Consider the following 15755-nt stretch of genomic DNA (forward strand, 5'->3'; position numbering starts at 1 on the left):
TCAGGAAGGCAGTGTCAAGGCTTGTGAGGAGACGAAAAGGACAGGGCCTTGGATCTAGGCAATGGTTAAATGGAGACATTACTATTGAGGCTAAGGGCATAGACAACTTGGCATACCATGAAGTCAAAGAGATATTTGTGGAATTGTGGAAGCAGACTGTGGGGTGATAAAGGAGGGGAAGGAGAGAATGAGTTTGGAATACTTCTTTAAAATCTGGCAATTAGGGAGAATGCTAGTTTGATGGGGGCAGAGATGAATGAGACTAAGGAAAGTTTTCTCTCTCTTTTCTCTTGTCCTTCAAAATAGGAGATAATGTGCTCGTTGCTAGCATCTAATTGAAAGGGAGAGAGCAGGTGGAGAGAAGGTGAGAGACAGAGCCTAATTAGGAGACAGGAGTGGGTAGATGCTGAGTTGGAGTGTTGATATCAGGGTAGATTTGAGACTGTGCTGGTGCCGGAATGGAGATGGGAGGAAGAGGCAAAGATACAGGGAAAAGTGTGAGCTTCTTGCATGTTTCCTGCCAATTCTGTCTCCCATAGAACTTAAAGTGCTTGCAACAAGAAGACAGCCATGCCACCCACTCAGTGCTGCTATCCTTTGCATTCAGGCCCAGCCTTCTTACCTCTGGGCATCTGGTAGCTCTCTCTGCCCTCCCCAGCTGGTTCTCTTTCTCAATACCAGACACTGGTCTTCTAGCTGTCCCCTGAGTCTCTAGTCTTATGAAATCCTCCTGGAAGTAATCTTGGTAGTACATTTAGAAATGTATTTGGGCAATTGTTTTCTTTGTTGTTGATTTATTGAATTGCTAAGTCTTTTAGAAAGCCTGCACTACATTGTATACAGATAGATATATCATGTTATAATTACAAAGAAGATTGTATTGACAATTTCTGTTGTTTAAGCTTTTTTTGTGTGGGTCTTGAACAAGAATGAACTTTTATGGTATTTCTGAGGCACAGTTTTCTTACGATTTAATTTGAATGCCTTTCCCAGAGATATAACCTCTAGAACTAAGGGAATGTGTTCAGGTTCAAAGAGATCTCACAGCACATATGAAGCAATCCTCTCCCCTATAATTTTCTGACTTGCCTTTCTACTAGAAGATGTTCTGGAGGTTTTCAGAGGCCAAACCACATTGCATAGGCAGCCTCCTCAAAGTCCCAAGTCACTGACTCATTTTCTCTGTGATAGGTGAATAGGTAGACAAAGGCATCAAGTGTAATTGTTCCAAGTTTGAAATGTGAAGCAATGATTAGTAAAGCTGATTGGCTGCTCTGGGGAAAGCATCACAAGGCTCTTTCTTGCATTGGCTGGAATAGTCTTGACCAGAGGAAGCAACCTCTGCTCCATGGAAACCTGAGTTACTGACGGCTGTAGCCACTGCGAACTGTTGGCTCACAGAAAGGACAGAAGGCTTGTGATCAGGAAGGCAGTGTGAAGACTTCTTCCTGAGTAATAGAAACATCAACTTTTCATCTGGATCCATTCACTGGTTGAATTAAAGATGATCTTTCTTAGCCTACGCAGATGAAAGACCTTCCAGGCAGGAATTTTTAGAGGAGTATAGAGAGCTAATAGAAACCATTTCAGCCTCCACGCTCCCCCTTCTTTCTGTTTTGGATAACTTGGACATGCAACTGCTGAGTTGAATCAGAAAGTCCCCATGGGGAGGTGCCTCATCCAGAGGGACCCCAGGGCTGAGTAGGAAGTACTTGAGTCTCGGGGACCACTCCAGTCTTGTAGCGCTGACCTCTGCACGTCTTTGGTTTGTTCCTTCTTAAAAATTTTATTATCAGGTAGTGGTACAAAAAGTTGTACAATCTCATTAGTCAGGTTATGAGTACAACCATCTTAATCAATGTCATCCCTTCCATTGTTCTCCCTCCATTTTCCTACCTCCCATCCCTACCCTCAAGTTCTGCAGTTCAAATGTTACATAATGCACATCGACTATAATGACTGCATTTACTTATCTTTCCTCCCGCTATTCCTGTACATCTCTTGCTCCCTGCTCCCCAGACATGTTTTCACTTCCTAGTACTAATAGAATTCCCTTAGTAGTTCAGAGGGGTTACACCTTTGGACTTCTGGGTTATACCTTCCTTGCGTCAGTTTGTTTGCCTGAACATATTTTACGTGAGAAAAATACAATCATGACATATTTATGCCATTTGATATTTCTGGGCATCGCTCCTCACCACTGAATGCCTGGCTACGCTGGGTCTGGCCAGGTCCCCGGTGCTTCTAGACCACCTTGCTTGGTAGAACTGCTTCCATGCCCTTGATGCTCTTGCACGTATAGCTGTCTCACGGCATGTGCACGAGCAGAAATCCGAAGCCAAAATAATTTTTAAAGCTGTCAGTCTGGCTCTCCTGCAGACTCTGTTCCCCCCTGTCATCTCATTTCCACCAGAGGAAGGAAAGGCAGTTGATGATGAACATTTCCTTTCTGCATTGTTTACTCTCAAACACTAAGTGTCTATGTCTCCGAATATTATAATGCAAACACATCAATGATTTTATTTTCATTTTAATTTAGTTAAAGAAAATTTTAGGGATAATTGAACCCTCATAATATCTTTCTTGCACCTATTTTGCTCTTTCTTCTGATAAATCATTTTCCTGAACTTGTTTGCATCTTTTGTTGTGCCTTTTGCTCTTTCCCTATGCATGCGCATATTTGAATCCAAGGATAATTGAGAACATGGTTTTGTGTGTTATGTTTGTCTTGAAAAATCTTTCTAATGGTGCTAGGATGGAACCTGGGGCCTTGTGGGATGCTACCACTGAGATACACTCCTTCCTTCCTTCCTTCCTTCCTTCCTTCCTTCCTGCCTTCCTTCCTATTTATTTTTTAATTAAAAATGTAGCTCATGCTAGTATTTAACTCATGTTTCTCTTGCTTTAGCCTCCTGAGTGCTAGCATTATAGATGTATGTAGCATCACCTGGTTGGAAGTCTCTCTCTCTCTCTGTTTGTGGTACTAGGGATTAAATGTAGAATGTCATGCTTGCAAAGCAGGTATTTTACCACTTGAGTTATGTCCCCAGACCCTTCTTGCATCTGTAGCATTGGTTATTTCTGAAGTATAGTCATGCTTCATTCCCAGACTGGCCTGGGCTGAGACTCTCCTACTCGTGCTGCGGATGATAGACACGCGCCACCGTGCCCAGCCACTGAGTAAGATGGACTCTCACAAACTTAATTTTTCCCAGGTTAGCTCAATGGTTTCCCATGGTTCCTCAATCTGTCTCCAAGAAGCTAGATCATAGGCTTGAACTACCGCCTGTGCTTGTAAATCTTTTTCTTAAATACTAGTTCCTTTAGATTGGCAACAAGACAGAAGAGAGGTGGAGGTGGCTGAGCAGGTCTACGACAAAGTGGCCACTGACCTGCCTTTATGCACACTGAGCTCAGCGCACGCTGGAGAGAGTGAGAATCTTGGGGATTTGGGGATGGGAACAAATTTGTCTTTGTCCCTCCTTGCTTAGTGCAGACACCACTCAATTATAATGAATACTGAAGTCAGCCTGGATGTCCCGTGAAAAGCACCTCCCCTGGAGGGAGCATATGCCTCTGCCCCACATCTTTCTAACCCTTGCTACTCACACAAACAGATATATCTCTTACTCCTGTGCCAGGATCAGACTTGGGCTTGGGCCAAATGACATTCATGGGCCAGATGATACAACATGCAGCCCACTCACTTAATCTAACACAGAATGCCCTTTTCCTTGGTAATCAAGTTCTTGCTTTATCTTAGTTTTGCCAAAACCAGATTTCTTATTTACTTTCCAGCTATCCCCTCGGCTGATCTCAGGCTCTATTCTCTGGACCAGTACCTCATGGAAAATTTCAAGATGCTAAGCCATTATCTATATGACTTAGACTGCCCTTAGTCTCTTCTTATTTGCTGTGTTTTGGATGGAGGCCTACATTTCTGGATCTTAGTACCCAGAATATATTGTCAAATTGTTTTAAATGCTAGAATCAATACTATTTGTGAACCAATCCCATTCTCCTATCCCCATGCTATCCATGTTTGCTCCTGATTCCTTGTTCACGCAACCTTAAAGGCCTCCCACTCTTCTTCTTCATGTGTACCATAAGGTACACATGAAACACATGACTCCTTTCTTTCTGATTTGAAAGTGCTACATCTAGGATTTCATTCTGTGAGATATGTCAGTCAAGTTTTGTTCCAAAACATACCACGACCAACTCTCTTAATTGGTTCCACATGGAAACAGGAAGTTTAAGAAAGCTATAATGTAACTGTGATTGCTTGCTTAGAATGAGGGACATGTTATTTTAGCTATTGGGAGTTATCCTTGGCAGAGGAAAGCTGATTTGTCACACCTTTTCTGCACAGGAAAGCCCATGTACTGTGATTATTTGACATGGTCTTAGCAACCAGAAGAAAAAGATCTTAAAGACCCAGATCTTTATGACAATTCTGAAGGGTCATCCCATTCTGGTAATCTTCATAGAGTTAAATGGGACCTGTGACGAGCTAAAACCTACTTTTTTCTCCGCACATTGCTGTCTCTTATCCTTTTCTTTCCTTGTAGAAGTTGACTCTGAGACCACTTTTACTTGTAACACACAACCCTCATCGCAGAGACTGATTCCTCTGGGCCTGGAATGTCATAGCTATTTCTTTTTCAATCAACCAACTCTTGATTGACTATCTTCCTTTTTTACTCTACATGGTAGACAGAATAATGATACTCTTTCTCAAAGATGTGCTGGCCTTCAACCCCAGGAACTAATGCACATTGCCTTACATAGCAAAAGAGGCTTTGCAGATGTGACTAAAATTTCTGAATTCAGTCTAATTATGTGAGTCCTTCAAAGTGGAAAATTCCCAACCTTGGCCAGAAATATGACTATACAAGAATAGTCTGAGAGATATAATGTTGACACCATTTTGAAGATGGAGGAGGAGACCAAGGGATTCAAGGAGCCTCTCAAAAGATTGCTAGAATAAAAATAGAGCCTTATTTGACTCCTTTATACTTTTAGTGCATGAGACTTCATCTCATTCAATGGCTGGATGCAGTGGTGCCTGCCTGTTATCTTTTTTTTTGGGGGGGGGTCCGGTCATGGGGCCTGAACGCTGGTCCTGGGTGCTGTCCCTCAGCTCTTCAGCTCAAGGCTAGCACGCTACCACTTGAGCCACAGCACCACTTCGGCTTTTTTCTTTTTGCTTATGTGGTGCTGAGGAATTGAACCCAGGGCCTCAGGCATGCAAGGCAAGCACTCTACCACTGAGCCACCTTCCCAGTCCATTCCTGTTATCTTAGCTATAAAAAAATGAATGATGAGTGGATGCAGTGGCATACACCTGTCATTTCCAGAAACATCTACTTCATTTGACATATTAGAAAATAAAGTCACTCTTTAGTTTTTGTTTTTGGTGGTGCTGTAGATTGAATTTAGGTCCTCACATTTGCTAAGCAGGAACTCGTCCATTTGAACCACACTTATCACCCCTTTTGCACTGATTATTTCAAGATATGATCTCACTATTATTCTTGGACTGTCCTAGAATTCCATCCTCTTATTTGTGCTTCCTTTTGTCACTGAGATGACAGATATGCAGCATTGACTGAGATGGAGTCTTGTGAATGTCTATGCCTGGCTTGTCTTGAACTGTGATCCACAGATCTCAATATTCCAAGTAGGTAGAACAATAGGCTGGAGTGACCATGCCCAGCTTAAATTGCTTTCATTATTGCAGCAGTCAGTGGCAGATCTAGGGCTGAAGGGCTGGTCTCTACTCAACACCAACACCACTATTTATCCTTCTACTCTGAGGTTATGTGAATACTGGTAGTGTTTGATGGCTTCCATGGAATTCTATTGGCTCCAAGCACTGGCATGTATTCCTAGAGCTTCCCGTAGAGAACAACCTCGACTTCTTAGAACCTTATACGAGTGACTTATCTTAATCATGAAAAGGAGATATGATTGGTATGAGAAGTTCTCTTATGTGGGGAAGAATTATTCACCATCCAATGAGTTATTGTATGATGTATGAATTTCCGCTAAATTTACAGGGAAGTGGGGACTTTCTACCTCTGCAGTTTTTCAGGTCAGGGTCTATGGGGTATGTTTACCTTTCACAGGGTGGAGTCATTGGAAAGGAATTGCCATCCAGGGACTACTTCAAGGCCTCTTACATGAAAGAGGGCCCATGTAACTAGAATGTGTCAAGTAGGCAGAGAGGAGGTACTGTATCATCTTCTCTGACAACCAGCTCGATGTAGAGGATCCAAAATCAATCTCAGAGATCTTAGAAGATGGTCAAACCATAGACAGGAGTCATATAGGTTTCTGAATCACCACTTGGATAAGTGTTAATTTGGACTTTACTTGAGGGAAAAGGATCCAAGATCTGAATGTCATTTTTAATAGCTATTTTATTATAGTTCCCAATAGAAAGAAGTCCACTGATATTTAGACTTGGTCCTAATCTCTCTTCATCTTTGGGACTATTGCTTTCCTTCCTCATCTCCCACACCTATCTTGCCCATACTGAGTAGTTTCCTTTGTGCTCTGTACAGGTATAAAGCAGCTGGTCTGCTTGTCAAACAACCAAGAAATCTGTGCTTGGCAATATAGTAGTTTTCATCAGTAAGTGACCTTAAGATAACATTTACATTGCTGAAGAAGTCATTCCAAACCTGAATAGTGGCATCCCAATGCAGGCCCTCCTGGTGGCATGAGGCAGGAAAACTAATGAAGTGTGAAGATTATTAATGGTTCCATTTTCTCTCTCCCTCATCCCTTCTCCCTTTCCAAACTTGTAATTATGTTCAGCAGTGTCAGATCTGTTCATCTAGTTTTGACATATAAAGAGGATCAATCTCTTTGGAATTTTGCAGAGGAGATGGCTAACATGATTATGTTAGCTCATTTCTGGAAGCAACAAGAATTGAGAAGGAAAAAACACTGGCTCAAGGGGAAAAAGATCTTCATAGGGCTACCCCTCTCCCAAGTCAATTGACTTGTGGTCCCAAGTGATCTCAGGGATTTAAGAAGGTAAAAGTAGCCATGAGCCAGTGGCTCATGCCTGTAATCCTAGCTACTCAGGAGGCTGAGATCTGAGGGTCACAGTTCAAAGCCAGCCCGGGCATGAAAGTCCGTGAGACTCTTTATCTCCAATAAACCATTAGAAAACTGCTTGAGCGCTGTGGCTCAAATGGTAGAGATCTTGCCTTGAGCTGAAGAGCGCAGGGACAGCACCCAAGCCCAGAGTTCAAGCCCCACAACCGACAAAAAATAAAAGAAGGTAAAAGTAATTTTAATTTCTCATTGTAGCATTATTGATAATAGCAGATGTTTTAGAAGCCACAAACACAGCAACAAGTTCTAGAACATTACTCACAATTTCACAGTATCGTTGGCCACCGTAGTCTTGCGAGTTTCTATTTAGTTGATTTCAAGTAGTAGTAAGCAAGAAATATCCCTGTAAAGATAGTGGAGGTCAGAAACACTGGAATATTTAACTGGTTTTACTTTAAAAATTATAAGCAATAAGTTTATTTTAGAAAAAACACAGATTAAGGGGCTGGGAAGGTGGCTCAGTGGTAGAGCGCTTGCCTTGCATGCCTGAGGCCCTGGGTTCGATTCCCCAGCACCACATAAGCAAAAAGAAAAAATCCGCAAGTGGCGCTATGGCTCAAGTGGTAGAGCGCTAGCCTTGAGCTGAAGAGCTGAGGGACAGCGCCCAGGCCCAGAGTTCAGGCCCCACGACCGGACCAAAAAAAAAAAAAACAACACAGATTAAGAATCAGGACCACAACTCATTTGTCATCTCGCTATCCAGTTATAACTACTACTAATCCATGAAACACTTAAGATTGTTTTTTATAAATATTTATGTATACACGAATATATTGATTTTGGTCTAAACACAGAGGTTGAACTACGCATACTGTTTTGTGATATAATTTGTCTAATTGAATACGATGTCATGAATTCCTTTGCCCATAAACTTTAACTGTGTGGCAGCAGTATCTCAAATTGTTCCCAATGATCTGGTTGCCCTGTTGTTCACCTTGTTGTATAATCATGCAATCCAATGCCCATGAATGTGGGCTGGACCTTTGGCTTCTTGCTAGTAAGACTATGGCAAAGGGTAAAGATGTCATTTCTAAGATCTGGTAGCAAAAAGACTTTGTCTTCTATCTTGTTCACCCTGTCTTCTTCTTTGGCTTGCTGGCTGTGAGAAAGTCATCTGTCATGTCATGAACTGCTCTGTAGAAATGCCTACAATTCAAGGAACTAAGGGATACTTCTGACTGACAGCCCAGGAGTAACTAAATCCTGTCAACAACCACTCCAATGAGCTTGAAAGTAGACAACATCTAAGTTAAACTTGGAGAAGACTATGATCCTAAAGATCCTGATTGCAGTTTGGTGAAAGGTCCAAGTGAGATAACCCAGGAATGTTATGCCATGTCCCTCATCTGCAGAAATGGTGATAAATATGATACAGCTATGCAGAACAAGCATAAACAACATAGTTTTTTTAAAGCAATTATTTAACATTCCAATATAAGGTTTGCCATAATACACCTAATTTTTTCTTGCTGCACATTTTTTTATTATTATCAAGGATGTTATAAATATAATTGTAGCTAAATCTAGCATGTATTCTTGTTTTATCCTAAGGATAAATTCCTTGAGGTGGACTATCTGGATTTCAAAAGATATACATCTTTTAAGACTTTTAATAAACTGCTTCTTAAGCCCTGCGTCAGATGCTCACGCCTGTAATCCTAGCTACTCAGGAGGCTGAGATCTGAGGATCACTGTTCTAAGCCAGCCCAGTCAGAAAAGTCTATGAGACTCTTATCTCCAATAAACCACTAGAAAACTGGAAGTGGCGCTGTGGCTCAAAGGTAGAGTGCTTGCCTTGAGCTGAAGAGCTGAAGGATAGCGTCCAAGCCCAGTGTTCAAACCCCATGACCAACAAAAAAATGAATAAATAAATAAACTCCTTCTTAATTGCTTTCTTGTTGTGTTGTACACATTTATGTTCCTGCTAGGTATAGTTTGAAGTATATTTTTTTTTAAAAATTCACTTTATTGTAAGGATGTTGTACTGAAGTGTAGTTTTGAATAAATTCAATCATCCCTTTTTGAGCTTTGACTCCATATAAACTAGTTAGAAATCAAAACTTAAAGCAAAAACCCAAGAATGAAAAGTAAAGTCAAATCTTGGAAACTAATACATAATTTGATGCTAAACAATGTTCAAAGCATTTTTGTTTTTAAACCAGTCTGATAAATTTCACCTTAAAATGGTTATTCTTATCTTTTAGTGAGCATTGACATTCTGAAAATGTGATGATGCTTATAGTTTTGAAGTCTTTGAAAGGAAACCTCATAATACTGCAAGTTAAGTCAGCATAACAGTCTACTTTGAAAATATTAAGTGTATTTAAGTAATAGAAAGGTCTGTCAATAAAGTGAAATTTTATGCTACCAAGCTGAATGGACTGAATTCAATGGATAGTCTTTGAAAAAGCATTTTTGTATACATAAATACCACCACCATCTCCAGATCACTGGTAAGGAATAAATATTTTAATGAATGCTATATATTTTAACAGGCTCTGAATGCTGTGGTTGGTTTAAGCTAAGGGTGCAATTTCATGCATCTAAATAAGTAAATAAATGAGGAAGAAAAATCCATGTTAATTGTGGTAATTTGAGGTCATTTCAAATTCTTAATTAAGAAATAAAATAGGATTCATTAACCATGCCCACTGTAGATGGCATACATAGATCACCATTATGACCAGACATAGACCCAAAGTCCTTGCCATAAATGAAATAACTAAGAGAAATTACTAGCGCCTCATTGGCCACAATGCACAGGCACAGGGGGAGGTAGAAGAGCTACACAGTTTGCCTACTCTCCCTAAGTCCTCATCTTCTTGCCCTGGAGATTGCATTATTATAAAACATTTCCCGTGAGCCTGGGTCTGATTTTTCCTTTCCTCTTGAGTTTTGGAATGAGTTCTTCCTTCAAGTCTCACACAAAACTTCTTGGAGCCATTCTGGCAATTCAGCTAGTGCCTGTGTCTTCAACTATTTCCCAACCACCAGCTCCTGGTAGTTCGGGTGTTTGGACTTTGGGTCTGTCTGCCTTGTTCTCTTGGTGAGTCTAAATCTTTTTCTAAGAAAGAGAAGAAGAGCTTGGTAAGAAATGTACGCATTATCCTGCCCATGCAATTGTAACCCCTCTGTACAGTATGTTCACAAATAAAATAAAATAAAATTTAAAAAAAAAGAAAGAGAAGAAGAGAACTTTGCTTATTGCTAGAGGATTTTTTTTGCTTTACTCACACTGAATTTAGAAAGTTAAGCTTTAAATAACGAGGGAGCTCAACATTAATGGACGTAACTCTCCAATTAAATGATACAGACTGACTAGTTGGATCAAAAGGCAAGATCTATCTTCTGTCTTCAAGGGACACATCTTTCCCACAAAACCAAACATACTCTGAAGGTGAAAGGCTGCAGTAAAATCTACCAAGTACATGACCACCATAAACAGGCTGGAGTTGCAATCCTAATATCAGATAAAATAGACTTCAATTAAAATTAGTGAGAAGAGACAAAGAAAGTTGTTACATATTAATAAAGGGATCTGTCCTACAGGAGGACATAACAATTCTAAATGTCTATACACTAAATACCAGAGCACTCAACTTCATCAAACAAACACTATCTACCCTAAAAACATACATAGATCTAAACACATTGATTATTGGTGACATTAACATACCACGGTTGCCTCCGGATAGATCAACATGGCAAAAACTCAACAGAGAAATTTCAGAACTAAACAATTGCATAGACGAACTAGATTTAACAGGCATCTACAGAATATTTCATCTAGTAACATCAGAATATACATGGATCATTCTCCAAAATAGATCACATTTTAGGACACAAAGAATATCTGTGCAAACTCAGAAATATTGAAATAATTCTCTGTATTCTATCCCACAACAGTGGAATAAAATTAGAGGTCAACACCAAAAACCACCATAGAAAATCCTGTAATGCATAGTTCAAAACAGAAATTCAAATGTTTATGGTATTTAACAAAAATGAACACACAAAATACCAGCTCCTCTGGGACACAGCAAAGGCCGTACTCAGAGGAAAATTTATAGCTCCTACATCAACAAATTGGAGAAATCTCAAACCAACAATGTAAGGATGCACCTTAATCTCCTTGAAAAGGACAACAAGCCAAATCCTAACCTAATATATGGAAACAAATAATTAAAATTAAATCAGAATTAAATGAATTAGAGTCTCCCCCCCCAAAAAAAACACAGAAAGAATAACAACGCAAAGAGCTGTTCTCAAGGGATCTGAAGGATAGATTCTTTGAGTCAAAGTCCTCTCTCCCAAAAACAAGCCATAGAGAAATCTGATCTCTGCTTTTTCTACTGACAGATCTGTACTGATCCTTTCTGATGGAGGTTGTCCACAACTTTATACCCAGTCAGGAGTGTTCCGTGGAATTCACAAGGACTGAGATAAGTGTCCACTTTTATACATCCATAAAAACTGAGACTTGCTACCAGATTAGTGTTAAAAAGAAAGCACTCACTATATGAAGTACTTCTGTAGAATTTATTGTTTCCTCTGTGCAAGGTACTCTGACTTGGCTTAGACAGAAAGAGCAAGATGCTAACAAAGGCTGTGGGGGATGTCAATATCTAAACCAAATAAAAAGGCACTGGGAATTATGCCCTCCTGTACCATCATAGGGAAGAATAAGGAAGATTCTTTGTTGAGGCTCTGTTGAAGAAACGTGAAACGTCTTTCCTGGATATAGTACCAGATGCTGGAGGTTCAGAGATGCCAAGGAGGGATGCACACTCTCTTAAAAGGGACTTCTACTTTTAAGACAGTAGTGTTTAAATAGACCTGCCTACTTGACTTCAAGTTCAGTCCAAAACACTAGGGAAAACAGGATAAGAAATGTACTCATTACCTTGCTCATGTAACTGTAACTCCTCTGTACAGTATTATCACAATAAAATATTGAAAACAAACTTTACAACTTTGGTGCGGGGGGGGGAATTGGGTGGGGAGTGGGGGGAGGATGGGAAAGGATGGGAAGGGGAAACAAAGGAGGAGGCAACAATGCTTGATAAGAAATGTACTTATTATCTTGCCCAAGTAATTGTAACCCCTCTGTATAATATTTTCACAATTAAAAAAAAAGAAAAAGGGTTGCCAAAAAAAAAAAAGAAATAAAATCTCAATCTGGGTTTGAGGTTTGCTGGAAGACGTCTGCTGCTAAAGACAAAGCTGGCAGATGCCACAATTGTGAGAGGAGAGAAGGAACACTTTCTAAGCAAATGGGTGCCTGTACCTCTTTGGCTCCATTGGAAATAGGGGAAGTTGAATAAAGAAGACAAAACAGACATGCTCTGTAAGCAAGTATATTGGAGAAAAATGATACTATATTAATCAACCTTCTCATTGTCAAGTCTCTTCTTTCTTCTGGAAAATTAACGTGCACATATACACAGAAATGACCCTACATCTATAAAGTTTAGCTCTGAAAGCACAGAGACAGTGTTGATTGCTGCTATAGGTTAGCTCTTCCCACCATAAAGCAGCAAAATGGCTGGTTCAGAAATAGAGCAGAATCAAAAATCAAACTACCAGAAGAACTTGACAAAGATATTATAGAAGACAATAATCAGAGGAAACAAATAGACAAAGAGCACATACCATATTGTGTGGTCATCAAGCAAAAAGGAGCTATGTCAACAAAATCATTACAGAACCAACAAAGAAAAAAATTCTTAAGAAAACTACTTATAAAATATAAACTCCAGTGAAAGAGATAAAGCAATGAGTTACCTGAAAACTAGCTCAGGAAAGAGGTATAGGATAAACAAAAAATTGTCCCCAAAGTTGGGGACATAATAGAAACAACAAAAATGATACTGGATACTGCTGTTAGTACAAAGACAGAATGAAGGAAACCCATAATGATGGTAATGCACAGTTTAAAAGGATTGAGAAGGGTTGGGAATTTAATTCAGTGGAAGAGTGCATGCCTAACAGGTACAAGGCCCTGACTTCAGTTCTTAGTACTGAAGAAAAAACTAAAAAAAAAAAAGGATAAAAAGATTAATAAAGAATCTGGGGCTGGGAAGGTGGCTCAGTGGTAGAGCGCTTGCCTTGCATGCCTGAGGCCCTGGGTTCGATTCCTCAGCACCACATAAGCAGAAAAAGCCGGAAGTGGCGCTATGGCTCAAGTGGTAGAGCACTAGCCTTGAGCTGAAGAGCCAAGGGACAGCACCCAGGCCCAGAGTTCAGGCCCCCACAACCGGCAAAAAAAAAAAAAAAGATTAATAAAGAATCTGATAGACAGGAAAGATAAAATGGATCCCAATATATCTATGGTTGTGTACTAACAAAGAACTTCAGAAAAGAATATAAAAAAATAGAACAGAAAATGTACTTAAAAGAATATGATAACAAAAATACCTTTTCAGAAGTAAAAAAAATAAATTTAAATACAAAGTAAAGAAAAACACAACAAGCAATGAAACATAAACTATGGGAAAAATTAATCCTCAAATACCAACCCTAAATTTGATGAGAGATTCTTTGGCCATCCAAACAAACAAAACCTAATACAAACAAAATAAAGCAAAAGCAAATGAAAAACGTCTTTCCAAAAGGACAAAATTAAGTTAGTTCCAAGGCTTTTCATAGCAATATAATGTCTACAAAACTTCTAAGAAATGAAACACGCACAAAAATTATTTATGTTCAAACTATTGTTCAATTACAACTGCTACAAAAACTCATATGACCCAGAGAAATGAGGCAACTGGAACTTGTCTTAAAGACACTAGAGGCTGACTTTCAACCATCCAGTTGAGAATGAAGAGGTAATGGCAGAAACTGGAGATGAAGTTTAATGACTTTAGTATAGGATTAAGTTGAAAAATAAACAGTTGATTTTGGTCAGAGAAAAATGTAATGAGTGAACAATAACATTTAAAACACTGAAGCTAACATATTGAGGTGAGGGGAAGAAAGAAATTCTCAAGCAGCAAAATATGAAAAGTCACTACATTTAAGGCTAATAAAGTAGTGGAAGGAAATCTGTATTAAAAATTAGACAGGGGCTAATAGGAGAGAAGTAAATGAGTGGAAAGAGGGATGGAGGATGAAAATCATCATAATAGTCAATATACATAAGGAGAAAAAGAAGTAGGAAACTTGGTATAACTCCAGAGGAAGGGATAGGGGCGATGGGGGAGATTGATGGAAGGGCTGACTCTGATAAAGATGCACATGAATATGCACATTAGATTGTATTGCCCTGTGCAACCATTTAAAGATTTATCAAAAAAATTTTAAAAAGGTATAAATTGAAATTAGTAGAAATGTCATCATCAGCTTCATCATCTTCATCATCACCATTATTTAGTGGAGAAGGAACGAAGCTGGAGAGGAATGTAAGAAAGCCTTATGATCTTATAAAACTATCAATAATTACAGAGGACACAAAAGATTATGTATATTATATCTTATTATAAAGATAACCAATTAAGGATAACAAAGCATCTTAAAAACATTTTGATATATCTTATATATCCACATGCAGCCCACATTAAAGCAAACCACAGACCATATGTAATTTTTTTTAAAAGGCAACAATATAAATAGAAAGTATGTGATGTTAAGACTAAGACCAAGGATATCTATGATAGTAAAAGAAAACCGTAAAAATTATTACAAAGCAAACAATTATATGCTGTTACTAAGAGATAAAATTAAAATTCAACTGGAAAGTTAAAAATGCAAGAATGGACAAAGACCTGCTAGGCAAAGCCAAACAGACAAAATTGAGTTCAGGATCCTAAACTGTATATCACCCAAAGGTAAAAAACATTATTACAGCCTACAATGATCCTCTAAACATTATGAAGACTGAGGCACAAAACAATATCAGAACACCTTGACTGAGCTAAAAGGAATTACATGGAAGTTAATGGCCAGCAATGTGTGACCAGTAAGAGATAGATATCATTATCACAGGATGCTTTAGGAGTCACATTATGTTTCATTAGTTGATCATTATACATTTCAATTTCCTATACTTCTACAAAAAACAATAAGAAAATCTGAGGATTTCCCTTTGTTCTTTTACATATTTTCCCTAGAGGTCTCTTTCTCTGTGGTGTAAACCCAGGTTCCTTAATAATCTGATACTGCCTAGTAGCTCTCTAGCCTTCTCCTACCTTTCATTTGTTCAGATACATCTCCCACATTGGAGGCTCTGTTTTGTACCTCTCTTTGCCTTTGTCTTGGCCCATGATGTTTCCCTTTCCTGAAGGCTTTTATTCGTGCTAAAAGCAAGTGAATATAACCTTTAAGATCTCATGAACATCTCACTTCCTCCAAGAAGGTCTCTTTTCCTCCAGCCCCCACCAGACATAAGACACAATTAGTACACACTCACACAGCATCATAATTAATACATTTGTTCAACACTGAGGCAATCACAATACCTCATTTTCTTCATTCCTTATGTATAATTAGCTATCAAAGCCTGCTGAATATCTCCTATTATTATGTCTTTCCTCTGCTACCACTTGACCTTTACCTCCTGAATCCCTGAGCTTCTTTCTCTTGAGTATTTTCCCACCATCCTCACCTCCCCTGTTGGTTCAGGAGTC

General features: G+C 39.1%; 1 protein-coding gene across 1 annotated transcript in view; it reads right to left on the bottom strand.

The window, feature by feature from the left end:
* Slc14a2 (solute carrier family 14 (urea transporter), member 2) overlaps positions 1 to 15755 on the bottom strand; it is a 407135-nt gene that overhangs the window by 155308 nt on the left and 236072 nt on the right. The window contains exon 3 of the mRNA XM_013014919.1: positions 7394 to 7474. The gene's annotated coding sequence lies outside the window, so the exon portion shown is untranslated. The remainder of the gene's footprint in view (positions 1 to 7393; positions 7475 to 15755) is intronic.

This window comes from Dipodomys ordii, unplaced genomic scaffold (genome assembly GCF_000151885.1).
Source record: "Dipodomys ordii isolate 6190 unplaced genomic scaffold, Dord_2.0 Scaffold25, whole genome shotgun sequence".
NCBI lineage: Eukaryota > Metazoa > Chordata > Mammalia > Rodentia > Heteromyidae > Dipodomys > Dipodomys ordii.